This window comes from Chiloscyllium plagiosum, chromosome 12 (genome assembly GCF_004010195.1).
Source record: "Chiloscyllium plagiosum isolate BGI_BamShark_2017 chromosome 12, ASM401019v2, whole genome shotgun sequence".
Lineage (NCBI taxonomy): Eukaryota > Metazoa > Chordata > Chondrichthyes > Orectolobiformes > Hemiscylliidae > Chiloscyllium > Chiloscyllium plagiosum.
The window spans coordinates 41,209,230-41,232,560 of record NC_057721.1 but is presented as its reverse complement, the minus strand read 5'-3'; the positions used below and the strand labels follow the sequence as shown (position 1 = coordinate 41,232,560).

Sequence of the window (23,331 nt, the reverse complement as noted above, 5' to 3'; positions counted from 1 at the left end):
GGGGGGGGGGGGGGAGAAGGAAGATAGCCAGGTAGGACAGGTCATGAGGATGGTGCTGAGCAGAAAGTTTGGAACTGGGGTAAGGTGGGGGCAGTGCAAATGAGGAAACTGGTGAAGTCCACATTGATGTCCTGGGGTTGAAGTGTTCCGAGGCGGAAGATGAGGCGTTCTTCCTCCAGGCGTCTGGTGGTGAGGGAGTGGTGGTGGTGGAGGCCCAGGACCTCCATGTCCTCAGCAGAGTGTGAGGGGGAGTTGAAATGTTGGGCCACAGGGCAGCGGGGTTGATTGGTGCTGGTGTCCTGGTGATGTTCCCTAAAGCGCTCCGCGAGAAAGCGTCCAGTCTCCCCAATGTAAAGGAGGCCACATCGGCAGCAAAGAATACTACAAATGACATTTGTGGATGTGCAGGTGAAACTTTGATGGCTGTGGAAGGCTCCTTTTGGGCCTTGGATGTAGGTGTGGGTGCAGGTTTTGCGATTTCTGTGGTGGCAGGAGAAGGTGCCAGGACAGGAGGGTGAGTTGTTTGGGGGGGGGGGGCGTGGACCTGACCAGGTAGTCACGGAGGGAACGGTCTTTGCGGAAAGCAGATACGGGTGGGAAGGGAAATATATCCCTGGTGGTGGGATCCACAGACAACAGGGATACAGACCATATGCAGGCAGATGGGATTAGTTTAGAATGTTGTCATGATTGGTACAGAAATGGTGGGCTGAAGGGCCTGTTCCTGTGCTGTACTGTTCGACGTTCTAATTCTGAACCATGAGGGGTTGAACTATTTGTTAACCTCTCAAGGTTCTGTAGTACCAGTTAGCTTTCCTTTTAGAGCTAATATACATTGGCTGATCTAGTTTTGTATCCAACTCTCAACAAAACAAAAATAATTGATCCAATTATTTATGAAGTGCTGAGGCTAAACTTTGAGGTTGACTATCTAATTGCAACCTGATACAGTTTCTCAAGTGATTACTTGTATTTATTCAGGAAAGGTGAGTTTTTTATTCAGCCCAAATTACTCCTGAGATGGTAGTGATCTGTCTAATTCAGCTGAATAGTTTACTAGGCAATTGCACAGGGAAGGTGCAGTTAAGGGCAGTTAAGAATCAACCACACTGAATCCAGACCAGGTACAGATGGCACACTTGCACAAAAGAGCATTAGTGAACTAGGTACTTTTTTTAAAACAGTAATCCACTTAAATCTGAAAAATAGAAAGTTAATATATTATTTAGTTGGCTACATTTTAAATTCCCCATTAGCTATGGTGGGATTTGAACTTCTCTCTAGATCATCATTATTAGTGATCCAGAAATTTCAACTAATGACACGACACAACTGCTGTCTCATCCTGCGCACCTATTCTTGCCTCATTCTGCCCCAACCAGAATATGGCTGGAGAGACTATGGAATTTGTGTTCTATCTGACTATGAATTGAATCTTTCCAAAACACTTTTGAGGGATCAGTTCTGTACTTTTGAGTGATTGCAAATGGGGTCTGGGGGGAGTGAATGGAGGGAAGGAGGAAAAAAAAAGTGAAGGTGACTATTCTTGCATGTTAGAAAGGAATGTTGGATGAAGACTGGAATGGAATTTCATCTTTTTACCCTGGCGAGATGAAGGTACTAATATAATTATGTGCTAATGGGGTAGGAGAGTCTGAATCATCCTTTACTAAAATGTTTAATCGTTTATTCTCATTATAACGTCAGTTTAAACTGCAGAAAAATACATCTTTGAATCTCCTCCTGTCAGTATGCTCCACGCTACTTGAAATAGTTACTTGGCAAGTTTCCTTCTACTTTTAAACTGGAGATTTAATATTTTATTGCAAAGTGCTAGTCAAGTGATCATTGGCTACTGGTGGTGTATATGAACAGCAGTGTCCCAATGTAATGGTCATTTGGGGCTCAATTAAATGTTACTTTTTAGAGTGATGGTGAAATATGTTGGATGTGTCTGTGTTCTGAGTAAATTAAATAAATTTATCTTCAGTAGCAAGCCATGAGTCAGTTGGAGTGTGTAAGTAAGGGAATATTTTCTTTGTTTTTAGTTCGTTGCTCAAAGACACTCAGTCAATCTCCACCACAAAAAGGACAAGGAGTCAGGTCTGTAATCACAGCATGGAGTACTGAATCCACTACCCATTTTGCCCCCCACACCCCACCACCACCAACGTAGTACCAACTTGGTAATGCCTGCATAATCCATGTTGAACCATGAAAGCAGCAGCAAAGTAGTCAGTGAATTGCGTGCACAGACTGCAATAGTATGAAGGCAGCAGTGGTCACATCTTGTGTATGTTACAGGAATGGAGCAGAGGCTGTGGTGAGGATATGCTCATCGCCACTGATAAAGGGCTGCACAGCAAGCCAGACACTTAACACTCCCAATGTATCCATACAGCCTTCTGTTAGCGCTGCAACGGTTGGAGTACATTATTCATTTCCAAACTGTGCACAATCTTGAATTCTGTATCCAGGAGTCTGTGAAGTTTGATCATTGACAGCAAAACAGAAATTAATGAACTTCAGTTGACTAATGAGATCAGTGGAGGTGTGTATGTGGATAAACTGGCATTGAGGTAGAGGAGCAGTTTTTATGGACTGAGTGGCCTTTCCCTGCTGAGTATCAGATTGTGTGGAGGGGCCTTTTCTTTAGTGCTGTGCTGTTGTTTTTCTCTGACCCACCTGAGGCTGCTGCAGGTGATCTTTGGTGTCAGAAAGCAGAAAACCAGAGGTGTTGGGGTGATGAAATAGGGAGGTCCATGGTCATATCACATCAGGATGCTCACAATGAAACAACTGATTAGAAGGGATGAGTCTGGAAGATGCTATCAACGTCTAGCTTCTGTGATGTTGCAGGATGTGTCAAAAACAGCTGTGAAGAAGAGTCCCTCTCTTATCTATCCCAATAAAGAGCTCAGTTCTGTTTTCATTTCTGATATAGTTTTTTCCCTTTCTATGCCTGTATTATCCTCTCAGAATCTGGAGATCAATATTAGTTTAGCTTTGTATTCGTCCTGAAGTAAAGTCTATTACTTGGTTTGCCTTATTAACACATTAGTCTGGTTTTTTTTAGCAATTTGAATATCTGTAAGCTCATTCTTTTGTCTACCCTCCTTGATTTTTCTGTCAAATGGACCACCTTCATTTATCCCTGTCAGAGACTTGATCAATTGCACATCCATTCTACATGTTTATTAAAACCTTCCTGTAATTTGTCTTTGATCTGTTCTGAATTAACCACATTCCACCCAATTTCTGTCTTTGAACTTTCTTACAGCATGAATTTGGTGAAATTAAGTTTATTAAATTTTTTGCTTTATTTCAATTATCAATTACTTTGACACTTTTTTTACAGCTGAATTTTTCAAAGCAGTGATTTGAAGGAAATGGAATCCGTGCATTGTCTCATTGGTCACCTAACTGTTTTATGTTGCAGGGTTTAAACATAAAACTGACTAATATTTACTTGATTAGATTAGATTCCCTACAGTATGAAAGCAGTCCATTTTTGGCCCAACAAGTCCACACTGACCCTCCAAAGAGTAACCCGCCCAGACCCATTTCCCTCTGATTAATGTACCTACCTAACACTATGGGTAGTTTCGCATGGCCAATTCACCTGACCTGCACATCTTTGGATTGTGGGAGGAAACCGGAGCACCCGGAGAAAACCCATGCAGACACGGAGAATGTGCAAACTCCACACACACAGTTGTCTGTGGGTGGAATCAAACCTGGGTCCCTGGTGCTGTGAGGCAGCATTGCTAACCACTGAGCCACCATGCCATCGTAATTTGTATTAGCCCTTGAAGATTTGGAAGTGATGAATTGGCTCTTAGTTCTACCACACAATTCTTTAATACAAGGTTATGCCTGAAAAGAATGATACGTATTGCATAGTGAAACATTGTTGATTTCTATCTGCAGTGGTTAGCTGGATTTGAAGTTATTTCTCATTACTGTCCATCTATATATTAACTTAGGAAAAAGAACCTCTGCATTAACTCTGCATTAAACAGAGATCTGATTTATTCATCTGAAATGATAACGGTCAGCTAAGGAAATAATCTTGGTTTTGAAATGGAGGTCATTGCATGATTCTTAGAAATCAGACTAGTTTGGCGTCATGAGGTCAATGAAGGCATTTTTGACCTTTTTTAGGTGGTGAAATTACAATTTGACACAACGAAATGTTGAAATAAGTTTAGCCACATCTTATAATAAAAGGAAGTGTCTTTTAAGGCTGTCTGGTTATAAGCAAAACTTAAAACAAGTCAACTTGTATTGTTACAGCATCAGGTTGGTTCCATTCTGAGCTCCATTTGCTTCTGTGATGCATTCCATTCAGCTGGATCAGAAAAGTAACTGCACTACCTGACTGAGGAATGGTTCATGTACTCAGCCTAAAATACAGAGCTTATAGCTCTTTTGCAAGGATTTAAGGACAAAACCAATCTTGCTATTCCTATCATTCTATTTGAGGAAGCAAGCAATTGTTCTAGACCTTGGGTAAAGTAATCCATCCCTCAGTTCTACATCTGATTGGCCTATATCCCTGTCCTTCTGAATGATTTTCTCCTTCCCATTGGGAGGGTGTCCACTTCGGCTTTCTATCTGGCAAAGCTGAGATTTAATCATCAGTGAATCACAAATAGTACACCCCATTGTAAATGTTTCAGTAAACTGTTTCACCATGTTATCACAGTATTGTTCATCTCTCTTCCCCAGTAATCAGATTAAGAGGAGGGAATCTGGTGATCTGTGCTGTTTCCCAACCTAAAATGAAGAGCAGTTATGGTACATTCATGGCCAAGATCATCATAACTGCACAAGACAAACATTCAACCTAATCTCTTCCTGATCTACATGAATCATTCCCCTCTGAGTCATTAAGGAAGTTGCATGTCAATTGTATGACTGGTCCTTTAACCATTTTTTAAAGAACTGTGCAAATAAGATGAAACATTTGTGCTTGTCTTTAGTAACTTGAACACCTTTTTTTGGCTTAAAATAATTAACTTTGATGACTGTGTAACATTCTGTTTTGACAGGGCTAATGTGACAGTGACAGCTGTGTACTGACAATCTCCAATCAACGCTTCCGTGCCCATCACTTGCTCAGTAGTCAGTGTAGATTCTGTCTCCATCCAGCAGCTACATCTGGCTACTGGGTCTCTGATGGTATCACACTGTTCTGTTCCTGGTTCATTTACATTCTGGTTCAAGTGGCTTCCTGTCCAAGGTGGATGCACTGGAAGATAATATGTTCAGATGGACTCTGCAATTACTGAGTTGAAGTCCTGCTGATGTTACTGTTGTCCTTAGTAATGGAGGCTTATAGTTGTAACTGTACTCCATAAGGTGTCAGATTTAACAAAGTTTGGGGTGTTGGGGAACAGGCAATTAATAAGCAACATCCAATTCTAATATGGATCGTTACCTTCAGATTAAATAACTCCAACTGCAGTCAGTATCTTGTTGCATTCCTCTTGGTTGAGCTCTTTCATCTTGTATCACTTAACTTTTTTGTGCTTAATTAGTTATTCTTTGAAATGTGACCAATATATGTTCATCTCTTCTGGATTGTTTATCTGTGCTGTCTGAAACACGCTTTCATTTGTTACTTTGCAAGCTGTATGATTAGACATCAATCCTTGTGAGCACCTGCACTGGAAGATGTTGAAATCATTCGGACTGCACTGAGACCACTTCCTTTCTCAACTGTATCGGTGTCGATCAAGTCAAAATGATTCCTCTCAACTGTTTTTCACCAATCGCATTTGATTCCAAAATTAAGTGAACCATTTAAAATGCTGCGCCATCCTTTACCCTGCTGAGCTTTGATGTCTTACTGGAGAGCTTAAGTGGATAAAAAGTATATCTAGCTCACGGTCAGTCACCTTGCAAGTGTTTATTTTTGAAAATCATTTTACTCTCTAGTTAGAAGTTTATAAGATTGATCCGCAATCTTAACTCTTAAGATTCCAGTAATAAAAACTAATGTTTAGTTTCTGTGGAAAGCAGAGTTTTATTAGGCTGGACCCATAACAACCTTCCCCCACCTGGACTATGAGTAACTTCAGAGATTTCCAGCAATAAATTTTGAAATTCCAAAGGACTGTTTACACTTTTGATCCTATTATTTCTCAAGATTGTGATTATATACTATTTAGTGATTAATATTGAGAATGTTACAATTAACGAGTAACCCAGGTTAAAATTAATTCTCATGCATAAAATCTACAATTGAAAAGTTAAAGGAACAGATGACCAATATGTAGGTGCCCAGATGCTTCGTTTTTCTCACTATGTCCCAACAAACTCCGAAGATGATGGGCGCAGTGACAGTTTGTCTTCATCCAGTCTCAGTTTACATTCGACTATTTGAAATTCTGTTCTTTCCTGCAAAAACACAATTCCCATTGTATTGCACAGTATACAGGTAACCTGTATCCATCCTCCTCCCCATGAGCTCTCAAGAGCGTTGTCACCAATGTTTTCAGTGACTTCTCCATTGCTGCTGATAGTTTTATTAAGGAAAACAGTATTTACAGATTAGGGTTGCTAACTCCAGGCAGCCACATTCTGGGGAATGTTCTCACACGCCCTCCTGCCTTTAACTGTCCCTTCTCCCAACTTCTCTCATTGGTTGCCCAACATATCTGTCATTATGGAGCCTGGCTTTTCAATGTATCCTGCATTTTGACTTGAAGAACCTGGTCACCCTCCCTGTATGTTTAATAATTTTGAAGTCGTCAATACAGACCATTTGCAAAGATCAGTAACAGCCCCTAGTGGTAAGATCAAGTTCTATATCATTCCTTTTTTATTTCTCTGCATATCACTACTTCACCTTATGAATTTCTTAATTTGTTCAAACCATGTGCAATCTTTCCTATCCACTCAGCCTTTTTCAATTCTTGTGATATTCTGACATAACTCAAATAGAATTTCTGGATATAGGTCAATAGACCATAGTGTGTTCAGAGTGGTGAAATGTGAAGTTACTACTGACCTGAGGAAGACTAGACATTCTAGGAGGAGTGGTGGAAAGGAAAAGCCTAAGATCTGTGCTGGGAATACATAGTACCTCATTTTGGATGGATCGCCTCCCATCTATAGGCGTATTTTAAATGTTTGTGTTACATCAACCATACAAAGGTGTTTCAGAATTCAATTTGCATGTTCATTGTCACCTTCCCACACAGTGTATTCTGTCTCAAAATGCACAATTTTCCCTATAGACAAGTGCATAGAGACTTGCAAGTGAAAACAACACCTACCTAGACGTAGTCACTCAGGAGTTCAGCAATGAAATGCCATTATCTTTGCAGTTTCATCTAATTTTCAAGGAAGAATACTTTACTCCATTAAACTGATACAATGTAATCCATTGTAATGGTGGTGATTACAATCAGAGATACACTATAAAGCATTGAAATCCCAGTACATCCATTGCATTGCAATGAGAGTGCAGCCAAATATTTTAGTAGATTGGTTTTTCTTGTCATGTACAATGTGGGAAAAATTCCAATTCTGGTGAGAAATCAAGCTACTTTGAGCAGGCTGAAGGCAGTCCATGACAGGGACTTATGTTTATCCAGGTTTGGGCCTGAACCTGGCATACAATGTAGAATTCTGTGTTTGTATACCAACAGCTACATTGTCTGCTGGGTTTCAGGCTACTTGGAACAATTGAGAATCATTTGAACATTGCAACGTGGCTAACTGGAATGAAATGTAAGTATGTGTAAGTTTTATATCAAACACTAATCTGTCACCAGTTTTGGACAGCCTAGTTGCTCTGAATTAAGGATCCGTTCCAATACTGCCTATCACTACAATCTGCCAGAAAAACATTGAATCAGTTTCTTAGCTAAGTATAATAACCAAGTGAAATGTCCCAACTGTAGTTACCTGGGAAACTGAGGTGTTTTGTTTAACCTGTCTTAAAAGCAGCCACTGAAGCTATTGGATATTTGTATTGAATAACTGATCAATAATGACTGCCTCCTCTTGCATGTCTTTTCAGTTGACAGATGAGAAATGACATGCATGGATGAGGAAATTCTAAATGTCAAAAACTGTCCATGGGACCATAAATTGTAAGAGTCCAGATTAGAGTAGTGCTGGAAAAGCACAACAGGTCAGACAGCATTCGAGGAGCAGGAAAATCGACGTTTCGAACAAAAGCCCTTCATCAGAGTCTAGTCTTGACTCTAATCTCCAACATCTGCAGTACCCACTTTCGCCATAAATTGTAAGAGGCAATTGTGCCTGTGTCAGCCCCACAAAAAAGCATTCGGTTAGTCCTACTCCATGGTTTTGCATTTTGTTCCCTTTTTTCAAATACTAATCCAATCCCTTTTGAAAATTAACTATTGAGTTTGCTTTCCATTTGAAATAACTCCATAGAGGCTTACACCCCATCACCAAGTCACCCCTTACTTCAAATATGGAGAGTTCTGTCAGCTCAGAGTGAACAGAATGTCTGTCTGATACCCCTGTTCTTATCTGTCAGCCAGGGCTCCCCGATGGTGGCTGTTAATCTGGTCCAACCATGGAACTCATGTATTCTGATGTCCACCTGGCTGACTTTGTTACAATCACTACACTGATCATAGGTAACTCATAGGAAGCAACTTATCTCCACTCTAAATCTTATTATTCTAAATGCTTCACTATAAAAGCTGTTTTTGAAGTACTGAAATTTCCAGTGGTGGTGGTATTGAGACCAGACTCTTCAACATTTAAATTCATAAGTGGAGTACATAAAGTTGCTCATTCACCAAATTAAGTGCAGTACATATAGTTCCACAATGGAACATTTGTCATTGAATTTTTAAAATATGTGGGATGGAGCAGCCAACCATTATTTTATGATGTCCACTTTAAATTGAATGTTAGTTTACAGGTTGTATCCATAATCCAGTATTACAGTCTAAATATGTGTATGATGGTATTGATTAATAAAAGAATTAAAACAGTTAACTACTTTTCCTATTCATTGTGTGATGTACCTCAGAACAAAATCTGTATAATTTGAAAAGGTTTCTCAGGTTAGTAATTTCTAATCAACTTATGACATACATCTGGGACAGGTGCAATTTGAACGCAGGCCTTCAGAGATAGGAGTGCTACCACTGCATTACGAGAGCCAACCTTCCCCTATCTCAGGGTAATTCTAATCACCGTGCTATCTTGCTAGGAAATTGCATAGGTTGCTGTCATACAGATTTATTTCCTACTCTTCAGATGTTTGTTATTGCATACTCCTGGAGCAGGTGTGACTTGACCTCCTTGCTAAGAGGTAGGGACACTAGTACTGTGCTGTGATCTCCTTTTCTCAGGATATAACAACAAGAGTAGGCCGTAGAGCCTCCTGTGTCTGTTCCACCATTCAATGAGATTGTGCTGCTCAGTAGCCTGACTCCATATCTCTTTATTACCTTCTTTGTTTAACAAAAGTGTATCTCTATTTCAGATTTTAAGTTAACAACTGATCTTGAATCCACTGTTGTTTTGTGGAAGAGAGTTTCAAATATCCATGAGCCTTTTAGTGTAGAAGTGCTTCCTAAACTGTCTGAGTCTAATTCTCAGACTATTTTCCTAGTTTTAGAGTCCTCAACCAGTGGTAATAGGCAAGACAAAGAGAAACTGTCTTGTTAATATCTGGACTTCAATCCACTCACCCCTCACCTTGTAAATTCTTGAGAAAACAGGACTAATTTATATAATTTCTCCTCCAGTCCAGTCACCATTATTGTAAACCTACATTGTAGTCCCTCCAAGACCAATACATCCTTCCTAAGATGTGCTTCCCAGTTTTGCACTCTAATCCAAGTGGGGCCGAACCAGGTTTTTATATAACTGCAGCATAACCCTTTCATCCTTGTACTCTAGTCCTCTAGATATATCTACATTCAGAAAAAATAATACTTTTTTTTTCTAATCAACCTTTTGAGACATATTGCACACCTTTGGACTGGTGGCACTTGAGAGAAAGTGAGGGCTGCAGATGCTGGAGATCAGAGCTGAAAATGTGTTGCTGGAAAAGCGCAGCAGGTCTCCAAGGAACAGGAGAATCGACGTTTCGGGCATAAGCCCTTCTTCAGGCACTTGAGCCCAGCTCTCCTGATGCTACTACTGTGTCATGACACTCCCTTTCTCAGTATTATCTCCAGCTCAATCACTTTTGGCTGCATTCTCTGTCAGTTCTCTCTGATAAAGAAGTAAGGACGTTTAGTGATTGCAGCTCAGCTGTAAATGAGTGTGCAGCAAATAATGAACTAATCTGCCTAGATGCAGCAAGATTTCAACTATTTCAATGATGTACTCATGACCACTGCTAGACAATGGCCATCTACAACAAGACAGACTCTATTTACTTATCTTGATATTCAAAGGCATTCACTTATAATATTTTCTGCTATCGACACCTTGGCTCACAATTGTGGACTAGATCCTTGACTGACTTAGCTATTGCAATACTGTCTGAAGAAAATGCAGGGAACAGACTGAATATCCTGCCACAAGTAGTTCACTATCTGGCTATTCCACCATCTATAACACGCAAGTCAGGAGTGTGCTAAAATAGTCCCTGAAGTATAATGTTAACCAGGGTAAAAAGTAGCTTGTTTTTGTTTTGGTATCGTAATAAGCATCTACCATCTCAAGAAGCTCCTCTCCAACCCACTCTTTGAATTCAATCATCAGTAAGATTAACTGTTATAATCACCAAAGTCTTCACAACCCTAGCTGGTGATTCCTAAAACAAAGGGAGTCATGTATAGGGACTTTACTCGCAGCACAATTATCCCACACACCATTTCTTCAGTAATAGATTAATATCCCTATGTACATTATTTCACAACACTGTAGGTGTGCCAACAGACAAAATGTCCTTAATGCCCTAAATGTCCTTAGTTAAGCCAGACACCTGTTACTACTACTACTAATCAGTACACAGAAAGCAACCTTAAACTTGATCCATCATTAAATCAAAGCTTGAAAAATACTGTAATCTTCTCTGCTTTTCTAGTGGAATAATTTAATTATGCCTGTACCTTGATGTACCCAATGCAGATGTGATTTTTAAACACAGTAATGTGAACACAATGTATCTATGTGCCAATGTAACACAAAGACTGTCATGATTGCACTTTTCATTCCACAAAATGAATAATTTCACGTATTTTGCAGTGATATTGCCAAGAATGGAACATTTATATTGAGCATCAGACTGTTTCCATCCTTGCTTTAGTGTGTCAAGTTCTTCATAGTATGACAGAGTTATTAGTACAATACCTCAATTGTTACAAATGCCCAGACATTATTTCCATTTTATTATATTATGCTATACAATATGACATAAGCAACATTATGGAGAGGTAAGTACTAAATTCTGGATTTAAATTGGATTAACATTTTGTCGAAACATCTTAATAGGAAAGATCTGTTTAGCAGGTATTCAATGTCAGCCCAAGTCCCCAGCATTGTCAAATCCACTTGCCAACTGCAAATTTCATAAGAGTGCAGCAAGTGGGGAAGCAGGCCATTTAGCCCATCAAATTCACACTGACCCACGGAAGACCACCCACCCAGACTCACCCCCCACTTAGACTTTCCCTGCAACCCTGCATTTCCCATGGCTAACCCCACCCAGCCTGCACATCTCTAGATCCCATGGATAATTTAGCATAACGAATCCACCTAACCTGCACGTTTGGAAGATGGGAGGAAACCCGAGCACCCATGTAGACATAGGGAGAACGTGTAAACTCCACACAGTCACCCAAGGGTGGAATCAAGCCTGGAGCTGTGAGGCAGCAGCATTAACAACTGAGCCACTGTGCCACCCTTATCCTCCATCATTTTTCTTCACAGTGGGTTGACTTGTTAAGTAATGAAATTTATTGATGTTTGATGCAGTGGGAAGAGGAAGAGAAGAATGAGCAAAAGGAAAAGGGAACAATGAACTCTCCAGCCCATTCCATACAATGACTTTCTACATAAGATGAAGGACAGACGTTAGCTTTACGTTTTTTCTAAGTTTCTTTTAAACAATTTTTTCCTAAATATTATCTTCAACTTCCAACTGTCCTTAACATTGACATCATATGAGAGGTAGAACAAACATGTTTGGGAATCCAGCATTCCCAGTGTAAGGGCTGGGTTACATTAGCTTTTCCTTTCATTTCATGTTTGAATTGAGATTTTGTTTTTAAGTGCATTCCACTGCACACCCACTGTCTTTTTTTTTTGAAATTTGAAAACCTTGATAGGATAATGTTCTCTTTTCTATTCTCACATAACTGTACAATTAGCGGTCACTTTGCGAATTCATGCTGCCAGTGAGTAAAGCTCCCCACTAGCATTACACTTTGGTAATTTAGTCTTGTGTGGTGTGTGGTTTTAATGAAAGCTTTCAAAGCTAAGCTTTGTAACAAACAAATTTCCAATGTATGTGGTGGATTAAGCTGCCTCAAAACATCAATAAGTCAGAATACCCTAGTTCTTTTTTCTGCCAAACTATTTAGAAAAGGAGTTTTTTAAAAAATTATTCTGGATTTCTTTTAACTATGACATTTTTTAATTTATTAATCTGCCCTGCCATTTTAATACTTAGAATCTCAGTTTTAATTTTTATTTATCGCTCCACCCTGGAGGATCCCTGCCTCCATTCCTGATGAAGGGCTTTTGCCCGAAACATTGATATTCCTGCTCCTCGGATGCTGCCTGACCTGCTGTGCTTTTCCAGCACCACTCTAATCTAGACTCTGGTTTCCAGCATCTGCAGTCCTCACTTTTGCCCCTCAGTTTTAACGTTGACAGTTAAAGTTGCTCCTTTTTTGTCCAGGTTGTACTTTCCAAATTGTATTGGTCAACATTAGCACCACAGCAAAGATCCCTGGTATGAAGGTGCTGGCACTGGACTGGGCTGGGCAAGGTCAGAAGTCAGCTGACACCAGGTTATAGTCCAACAAGTTTTATTTGAAATCACAAGCTTTTGGAGTGTTGCCTCTTCATCAGCTGAAGTGAACGAGATGCACACAGGCAAAGAAGCACACCAGCAAAGAGATCAAAAGATCATTCCAATGGTGTAAGTGGAGTGTTGACAGGCCAAATAATAAGCCTCTGCAGATGACCAAGAGAGTCAGACACGGTGAGTAAAATGTCAACAGCTGAATAACAAGTGAAGGCATCACTATAATCTGATAAAATGAGGCAGAGAGATAATCACAAAAAGTTAAAACTAAGGTGGTCAAACCAAATGGCTGGAATAACATGATAGGTTTAAGAGTCGCATGCCGGGGGTCTAACCGAAGTAATAAGTAATCTAAAACTGTACAAACGAATTTAGCTAGAGAGATCATAACCATTTATCAAGGTGATGGCATCAAAACAGGACAGTAAGGAAGATTTTACAGATACAGAACAGTATGGTGAGGTTACATGTAGCGCAACATGAACCCAAGGGAACATTGTTGCAGTGTTCATTCATCTGTTGTCATAGTGTCTGCATGGTCTCACTAATATACCATGCCTCAGGTCTCACTAATATACCATGCCTCAGGCAGATGAATGGACTCTGTGCAACAATCACCAGACAGGAATGTTCCCTCCCAGTTGGGGAACACTTCAACAGTCAAGGGTATTTAGCCTCCGACTTTGGGTAAGTGTCCTCCAAGGCAGCCTTTGAGATACACAACGACACAGAATCACCAAACAGAAACTGATAGCCAAGTTCCGTACCCATGAAGACAGCCTCAGCCATGATCTTGGGTAAAGATTTCACACAATGTTATACGGCTGCTGGATTTTGCCAATTTCACGATAAATAGATGGCATTGATATTACCTTGTCAGCCACTAAAATCAATCCCTCAATTTCCCTTGAGTACTGCATATAATTCATATGATAGAATAGGAAACTCCTGCCATTTTTTTCAGATTCATCCCTCTCTGAAAGAGCTCAGTTGAAGAAAGCCATGTCAGTGGGTAATAAAACGAATGTTGCGCTTTAGGTTAATGACCCCCCCACTAGAGTTTTACCAAATAACAGCAAAGAGGTGCCACTTGAGGCACATGTCTGCTTGAGAGTTGTTGCTTAGCAGATCATGATGGAGAATCTTATAGGTATGTTTTCACTGCCTTAACAGGAGACTCTAACTCTTGTTCACATGCTACAAGCAAAGTTTATAATGTTGGAAACAATGTTGTAAACTGAATTGTAAGTTGGAAAGCTCCATAGCTGTGCAACAGTGAAACTTTATTCCAAAGCATAACTAAGCAGCACAGATAGGGGTAGAATGCTGGACATTCCCAACTATTCCAATTCTCCTCAGACCTCCTTATACTCTTCTTCATTCTCTATAGTCTATTCAAACTTTTAACACCTTCAGTTTCTCCATTCCTCCAACTCTGGTTTCTTGTGCTTTTCTTCAATCCCTTTCTCATTCTTTGGGGGCCCTGACTTTAGCCTTTGGGGCACCTTCTCTAGAATTCTTTTCTAGAAGATCTCTCAGAACTCATACTTTGGCTGTTCCTCCTTTTCATTTCATCTCTCTTTGATGTTTAACAGATGATCATTCAATGAAACACATTGGTACATTCTCCGACATTAATGACACTATACTGATGTGATTTGTTGTTGGCTAAGACCTACTTTCAATACATTATGTTAGATTTTGCAGGTTCATGGTGACAGTTAATTATTAAAGGTAGTCAATCAATCATAAATGATTTTCGGATAGCTTATTAATTTTGTTAAGAAGCAGCAGTACAGACAGCACATCAGATAACTAAATGAGCAAAGTACATGACTCATAACCATTGACCATGGCTCGTTGATACCAGAGGACCAACACAGTGTGTGTGTGGATCACATTAACATAGGAACAAGTTACTGCAGATGACGGAATCGGTACTGAAAACAACAAATGCTGGAGATCACAGCAGGTCAGATAGCATCCATGGAGAGAAAGCAAGCTAATGTTTTGAGTCCAGATGACAGTATTGTTTTGAAAGCAGCATCCTGCTCTCTAGCCAATGTGATCGATTGTGCATCCAAAGGGGTCAGCTGCCTGACAAGCTCTGCCAGTTGACAGCACTGTCCTCTAACCCTGAGCACTTGTTCATGTACGTTCTTCCTAGAGGCTGACAATTTACACTGTGTCAATCACCAACTTGAATTCTTCTAGCCAATGAACACAGGATAACAACTACTGAATCATTGCCCCCTTATCTTCTTCATCTGTAGGCAAGTCTTCATTCTTTTTGAGAACAAAACATTTATTTACCTAAATACTGCATTGATAGTATGGTGTCAGATTATTCCTTGACGTCAGTTTAAAGGAACATTGTTACCCTGTGATCTTTGCCACCTTTTTTATGCATTCTTTTTGTCCTTGTTCATTAGGGCATTGTTTCAGTTTGGGGAAAGCAAGTAACTGCTGTAACAGGAGATCTCGCATTACTCAGGAAATACTAGAAAAAAATCATTTTAAAGGCACTCCAATTTCCATTACACCCTGATTATTTACTGAACCAATCATCCAGAGGTTGAATCCCACCAGAACAGCTGGTGGAATTTAAATTCAGTTAGTTAAGAGATTTATAAAATTATGGGGGGCATAGATAAGGCAAATAACAAGGCTTTTTTCCATAGGCTGCGGAGAGTTCAAAACTAGGAAGAATGTTTTTGAGGTGACAGGTGAATGTTTTAGAAAGGACATGAAGGGCAATTTTTTTACACAGAGAGTGGTTCGTGTGTGGAATGAACTGCCAGAGGAAGTGGTGGATGCAGGTACGGTGACAACATTTAAAAGAGATGGAAAGGTTTGTAGGAATATGAGCCAAACCCAGGCAAGAAGGACTAGAGTCAAAGAGTCATAGAGACGTACAGCACGGAAACAGACCTTTCGGTCCAACTCACCCGTGCTGACCAGATATCCCAACCCAATGTAGTCCCATTTGCCAGCACTTGGCCCATATCCCTCCAAACAGGTCTTATTCATATACTCAGCCAGATGTCTTTTAAATGTTGTAATTGTACCAGGCTCCACCACTTCCTCTGGCAGTTCATTCCATACACATACCACCCTCTGTGTGAAAAGGTTGCCCCTTAGGTCCCTTTTATATCTTTCCCCTCTCACCCTAAACCAATGACCTCTAATTCTGGACTCCCCCACCCCATGGGAATAGACTTTGTCTATTTACCCTATCCATGTCCCTCATGATTTTGTAAACCTCTATAAGGTCGCCCCTCAGCCTCCGACGCTCCAGCCTGTTCAGCCTCTCCCTATAGCTCAAATCCTCCAACCCTGGCAACATCCTTGTAAACCTTTTCTGAACCCTTTCAAGTTTCACAACATTCTTCAGGTAGGAAGAAGACCAGAATTGCATGCAATGTTCCAACATTGGCCTAACCAATGACCTGTACAGCTGCAACATGTCCTCCCAAATCCTGTACTCAATACTCTGACCAATAAAGGAAAGCCTTCTTCACTATCCTATCTACCTGCAACTCTACTTTCAAGGAACTCTGAACCTGCACTCCAAGGTCTCTTTGTTCAGCAACACTCCCCAGGACCTTACCAATCCCCAGGACTTTACCATTAAGTGCATAAGTCCTGTTCTGATTTGCTTTTCCAAAATGCAGCATCTCGCATTTATCTAAATTCAACTCCATCTGCCACTCCTCAGCCCAATGGCCCATCTGATCAAGATCCCATTGTCCTCCAAAGTAACCTTCTTCATTGTCCTCAACACCTCCAATTTTGGTGTCATCTGCAAACTTACTAACTATGTTCACATCCAAATCATTTATATAAATGATGAAATGCAGTTGACCCAGCACCGATCCTTGTGGCACACCATTGGTCACAGGCCTCCAGTCTCCAAAGCAACCCTCCACCACCGTCCTCTGTCTTATACCTCCAAGCCAGTTCTGTATTCAAATGGCTAGTTCTCCCTGTATTCTGCGAGATATAACCTTGCTAATCAGTCTCCCATGGGGAACCTTGTCGAACGCCTTACTGAAGTCCATATAGATCACATCTACAGCTCTGCCCCTATCAATCTTCTTTGTTTCTTCTTCAAAAAACTCAATCAAGTTTGTGAGACATGATTTCCCATGCACAAAGCCATGTTGACTATCCCTAATCAGTCCTTGACTTTCTAAATACATATAAATCCTGTACCTCAGGTTTCCTTCCAACAATTGCCCACCCCCAATGTCAGGCTCACCGGTCTATAGTTCCCTGGCTTTTCCTGACCATCTTTCTTAAACAGTGGCACCACGTTAGCCAACTTCCAATCTTCCGGCATCTCACCTGTGACTATTGGTGATACAAATATCTTAGCAAGGGGCCCAGCAATCACTTCCTTAGCCTCCCACAAAGGTCTACCGATTAGGTAAAACCTGATCAGGTCGTGGAGATTTATCCACTTTTATGCATCTTAAGACATCTAGCACTTCCTCCTCTGTAATATGGACATTTTTCAAGATGTCACCATCTATTTCCCCACATGCTATAACATCCATGTCCTTTTCCACAGTAAACACTGATGCAAAATACTCGTTTAGTATTTCCCCCATCTCCTGTGGTTCCACACGTAGGCTGCCTTGCTGATCTTTGAGGGGTCCTATTTTCTCCCTAGGTACCCTTTTATCCTTAATGTATTTATAAAATGCCTTTGGATTCTCCTTAATCCTATTTGACAAAGCTATCTCATGTTCTCTTTTTTGCCCTCCTGATTTCCCTCTTAAGTATACTCCTACTGTCTTTATACTCTTCAAGGGATTCACTCGATCTATCCTGCCTATACCTGACATATGTTTCCTGCTTTTTCTTAACCAAACCCTCAATTTCTTTAGTCATCCAGCATTCCCTATACCTACCAGCTTTTCCTTTCACCCTAACAGGAATATACTGTTTCTGGACTCTCGTTATCTCATTTTTGAAGTCTTCCCATTTTCTAGCCGTCACTTTACCTGCGAACATCTGCCCCCAATTAGAACATAGAACATAGAACATAGAAGAATACAGCGCAGTACAGGCCCTTTGGCCCTCGATGTTGTGCCGATCCAAGCCCACCTAACCTATACTAACCCACTATCCTCCATATACCTATCCAATGCCCGCTTAAATGCCCATAAAGAGGGAGAGTCCACCACTGCTGCTGGCAGGGCATTCCATGAACTTACGACTCGCTGAGTGAAGAACCTACCCCTAACTTCAGTCCTATATCTACCTCCCCTTAATTTAAAGCTATGCCCCCTTGTAATACCCGACTCCATACGCGGGAAAAGGCTCACACTGTCAACCCTATCTAACCCCCTAATCATCTTGTACACTAAGCTTTTGAAAATTCTTGCCTAATACCGTCAAGATTGGCCTTTCTCCAATTTAGAACTTCAACTTTTAGATCTGGTCTATCCTTTTCCATCATCATTTTAAAACTAATAGAATTATGGTCACTAGCCCCAAAGTGCTCCCCCACTGGCACCTCAGTTACCTGCCCTGCCTTATTTCCCAAGAGTAGGTCAAGTTTTGCACCTTCTCTAGTAGGTGCATTCACATACTGAATTAGAAATTTTCTTGTACACACTTAACAAATTCCACTCCATCTAAACCCTTAACACTATGGCAGTCCTAGTCTATGTTTGGAAAGTTAAAATTCCCTACCATAACAGATAACTGAGATCTCCTTAAAAATTTGTTTCTCAATTTCCCTCTGACTATTAGGAGGTCTGTAATACAATCCCAATAAAGTGGCCATCTCTTTCTTATTTCTCAGTTCCACACAAATAGCTTCCCTGGACATATTCCCAGAATAGATTTTACTAGTGGTGCTGGAAACGCACTGCAGGTCAGGCTGCATCTGAGGAGCAGGAAAATCAATGTTTCAGGCAAAAGCCTTTCATCAGGAATGACTCATGCTGCCTGACCTGTTGTGCTTTTCCAGCGCCAGTCTAATCTTGACTCTAATCTCCATCATCTGCAGTACCCACCTCCATCTATATTCCCAGGAATATTCTCCTTAAGTACAGCAATAATGCTATCCCTTATCAAAACTGTCACTCCCCCTTCTCTCTTGCCCCCTTTCTGTCCTTCCTGTAGCATTTGTATCCTGGAACATTAAGCTGCCAGTCCTGTCCATCCCTGAGCCATGTTTCTGTAATTGCTATGATATCCCAGTCCCATGTTTCTAACCATGCCCTGAATTCATCTGCCTTCCCTGTTAGGCCTCTTGTATTGAAGTAAATGCAGTTTGTTTTATCAGTCCTACTTTGTTCTCTGCTTTGTTCCAGCCGACCCTGATTGTTTGACTCGCTCCTTTTCCCAACTATACCAGTCTCAGATTGATCTCTTTTCTCACTATTTCCCTAGGTACCCCCACTCTTCACCTTACTAGTTTAAATCCTCCCAAGCAGCTCTAGAAAATCTTCCTGCCAGTACATTAGTCCCCTTCCAATTCTGGTGCAATCATCTTTCTTGTACAGGTCACTTCTATCCCAGAAGAGATTCCAATGATCCAAAAATTTGAACCCTTCTCCCCTGCACCAGCTTCTCAGCCACGCATTCATCTGCTCTATCCTCTTATTCTTACCCTCACTAAGTCATAGCACCAGGAGTAATCCAGATATTACTACCCTCGAGGACTGCCTTTTTTAGTTCCTGCCTAACTTTTTATATTCTCCCTTCAGAATCTTATCCTTCTCCCTTCCTATGTTGTTGTTTCCAATGTGGACAACGACCTCTTGCTGGCCCCTCTCCCATTGAGAACATTTTACATCCTCTCTGAGACATCCTTGATCCTGGCACCAGGGAGGCAACAAAACCATCCCTGAATATGAAATCCACTACAATCTGTAACCTTGACCATAACCAGCAAGACAGGGGATCAACTCTGGTTTAATGGTGAGTGTAAGATTTTTCGCTGCTGGCCACAGAAATATCTGTCTGTGCCTCGGGCTAGGCAGGCCCCTATCACAACTGATCGTTTGGAACCAACGTGCCCCTCATTACATTAGAGCCGGTCCTGATACGAGAAACTTGGCTGTTTGTTCTACATTCCCCTGAGGGTTCATCACCTCTACATTTTCCAAAACAACATACTTGTTTGAAATGGGGATAGCCACAGAAGACTCCTACACTACCTGCCTAGCTCTCTTACTTTTCCTGGAGTTAACTCATCTACCTAACTACTTCTCCCCTCCTATAACTGCCATCCATTACAACCCATAGCTCTTGTAAATTCCTCATTGTCTCTAACTGCCACTCCAACTGATCCATGCAAAATGATAGGATTTGCAACCAAAGACACTTCCTGCAGACATAATCATCAGTTACATGGAAACTCTCCCTCAACTCCCACATCCAACAGGAAGATCACATCACTCTATTAAGATTGCTCCTTCACACTCTACAGACCCAGAAAATAGCACTGTCTTTTTTCTCAAAAAAAAACAGTGCTCCAGGCTAACTTCAAACTTATGGTTTATATTTTTAACATTTAATCAAGAGACAGATCTCAATAAAACATATAATCAAGAAAGAACCCACTCTATCAACGATTATAGACTAATTCAGTTTGGGAACATGGTCAGTATGGACTAGTTGAACCAAAAGGTCTGTTTCCATGCTGTAAGACTCTATGAATTTATAAATAAATTTCAAACAAGTTAAAAGGCAGCACAACTAATGGTAACCCTCTAGTAGCAAATTGATGTAAAAACCCATGTATTTCATTAATGTTCTGTAGGTGAGAAAATCTGCCATTCCTATCTAGCCCGGCCTACATGTGACTCCACACCCACAGGAAATGGTTGATTCTTAGTAAAACAGGAGGACTATCTGCCATTAGGATTGGATGTCACCCTGTCTCATTAACCCTGTAAAATCCTGCTCACTAACATTTGGGACTGGGGACCACAGTGAGGTGGGTTATTGCAAAGACAAGGCAAGCAACAACCTAACCTAGTCAACTCACTGATGTTCATTCAATGTCACTTGTTCTTCTAAAACATCCCTGAATATGAAATCCACTACAATCTGTAACCTTGACCATAACCAGCAAGACAGGGGATCAATGCTGGATCAATGGTGAGTGTAGGAACATACACTGAGACAATATGATAAATGTGCAGATAACATGTAACATTTTGAAGATGCAACATAGGGATCGCTTGCATCTAAACAACAAAAGCAGCATGTGATAGTTAGAACTAAGCAATCCCACATTCAAGGCTCAATCAAAGCTCTACAGATCATGAATGATGGTGAGCAATCAAGAAACCAATAGGAAGGAGGAGGCTCCATAAAAGCCCCCATCCTCAATGATGGTAGAGTCCAACTCATTGGGTGCAATCTACAAGACTGAAGCATTTGTAATTATCTTCAGATAGACGTACCAAGTGGATGATCAACCTCAATATTCTTCTGAGGACCAATATGATAGCAGCCAATTAGTAACCAATTTGATTCAATCCAGATGATGCCAAGAAATGTCACTGAATATAGCAAAGACTATAGGCCTTCATCATATCCCTGTGTTGTTGAAGACCAGTCCTTCAACACCAGTGATGCCCCAAGCCAAGCTGGTCCAGCTACAATACTGCCATTCACTTGGCAAGGTGGAAAATTGCCCAGGTCTGTTATATCCACAAAAAGCAGATTAAACACAATCTGGCCAATTACTGTACCATCTGTATTTTCAGTCATCATCAAAGGCACTTACTCACCAATGTATAACCTTCTCATTAATGCTCAACCTGAGTCATGTGAGGGTTACACAACTCCAGATCTCTACAGATTTGGTCAAATTATGGTCAACTAGCAATATTCCAATAGTTAGATGACAGTGTCTGTAATCAAGGTACTACTTGACCGAATGTATTGGCATCAAGGAACCTGAGAAAAATTGCAGTCAATGGAATTGATGAAAACTTGCCACTGATTGGAGTCATACCTTGCACAGAGGAAGATGGTTGTGGTTTTTGGAAGTCAGTCGGCTAAGCTTCTGTGCAGGAGTTCCTTAGGTTCATGTCCCATGCCCAACCACCTTCCACTGCTTCATGAGTAACCTTCCCTCTATGATAAGTTCTAAAGTGGGAATCAAAATAGAAATTGCTGGAAAAGTTCAGCAGGTCTGGCAGCATCAGTGCAAAGAAATCAGAGTTAATGTTTGGGTTGAATGACCCTTCCTCAGAACTGGGAGTACAATATTCAGCCCCATTTAAAACCCTTCCAGTAATGACATAGTTTGTGTCTGCTACAGAAAATCCTGAGCATTTTTCAGCTTCAGCTGATAAGTGGCATGTAACATGCATGCTCCGTAAGTGCCAGGAAATGATCATCTCCAACAAGAAGCAGTATTTATCCCCATCCCTTTTGCATTCAACAACTTATATTTATAAAGGCATTTAACATAAAAAAGCCTCCCAATAGCACAGGGATAAAACACAATTTGACATCAAGTCACAGAAGGAGATATTATGACAATTAACCAAAGAGGAAGGTTTAGTAGAGTATCTTTAATGGGGAAAAATGAGCTGGTGGTGTTCACATGGATCTCCTGCCCCTGTCCTTCAGGTTGGTAGAGATCGAGGGTTTGGTAGGTGCTGTTGAAGTGACTTTCATGAGTTACTGCAGTGCATCTCGCCGATGGTACTAACTGCTGCTATTGTCCTTTACAAGCAAAAGGAATGAAGGTTAAAGGTGACGAATGTGTGCCACTCAGGCATGAATGGCATTGAGCTTGCTGCTGCTCTGCCACCTGCTTTCAATGTTCTAGATGGTACAAAGTTACATCTGGTGGATATCCAGTAACACTTAGGGATTCAGCTGCATAGATGTGTAAAATGACACAAACAGGCACAGGAAGTAATCAAGAAAGCTAATGGAATGTTGCCCCTTATATTGAGAGGACTGGAGTGCAAAGATGCAGAAGTTTTGCTGCAGTTATACAAAGCAGGCAGCATCCAAGGAGCAGGACTTATGCCTTGGAACACTTCAATCCCAGAGCATCAATGTGGATTTCACCAGTTTCCTCATTTCCTCTTCCCCCACCTCACCCCAGCTCCAACCTTCCAGCTCAGCACCATCCCCATGACCTGTCCTACATGCCTATCTTCCTTTCCACCTATCCACTCCACCTTCATTTCTGACCTATCACCTTCATCCTCACCCCATTCACCCATTGTACTCTTTGCTACCTTCCCCCACCCTCCTCTCTGACTTATCACCTTCATCCCCACCCCCATTCACCTATTGTACTCTATGCTACTTTCTCCCCACCCCCACCCTCCTCTCATTTATCT

At 41.0% G+C, this 23,331-nt stretch overlaps 1 long non-coding RNA gene across 2 annotated transcripts in view; it reads left to right on the top strand.

Moving 5' to 3' along the window:
* LOC122555151 overlaps positions 1 to 8,985 on the top strand; it is a 29,444-nt gene extending 20,459 nt beyond the window's left edge. For both annotated transcript variants that reach the window (XR_006313190.1, XR_006313189.1), the window contains one exon: positions 5,055 to 8,985. This is a non-coding gene — a long non-coding RNA (uncharacterized LOC122555151). The remainder of the gene's footprint in view (positions 1 to 5,054) is intronic.
* Positions 8,986 to 23,331: the final 14,346 nt, after the last annotated feature.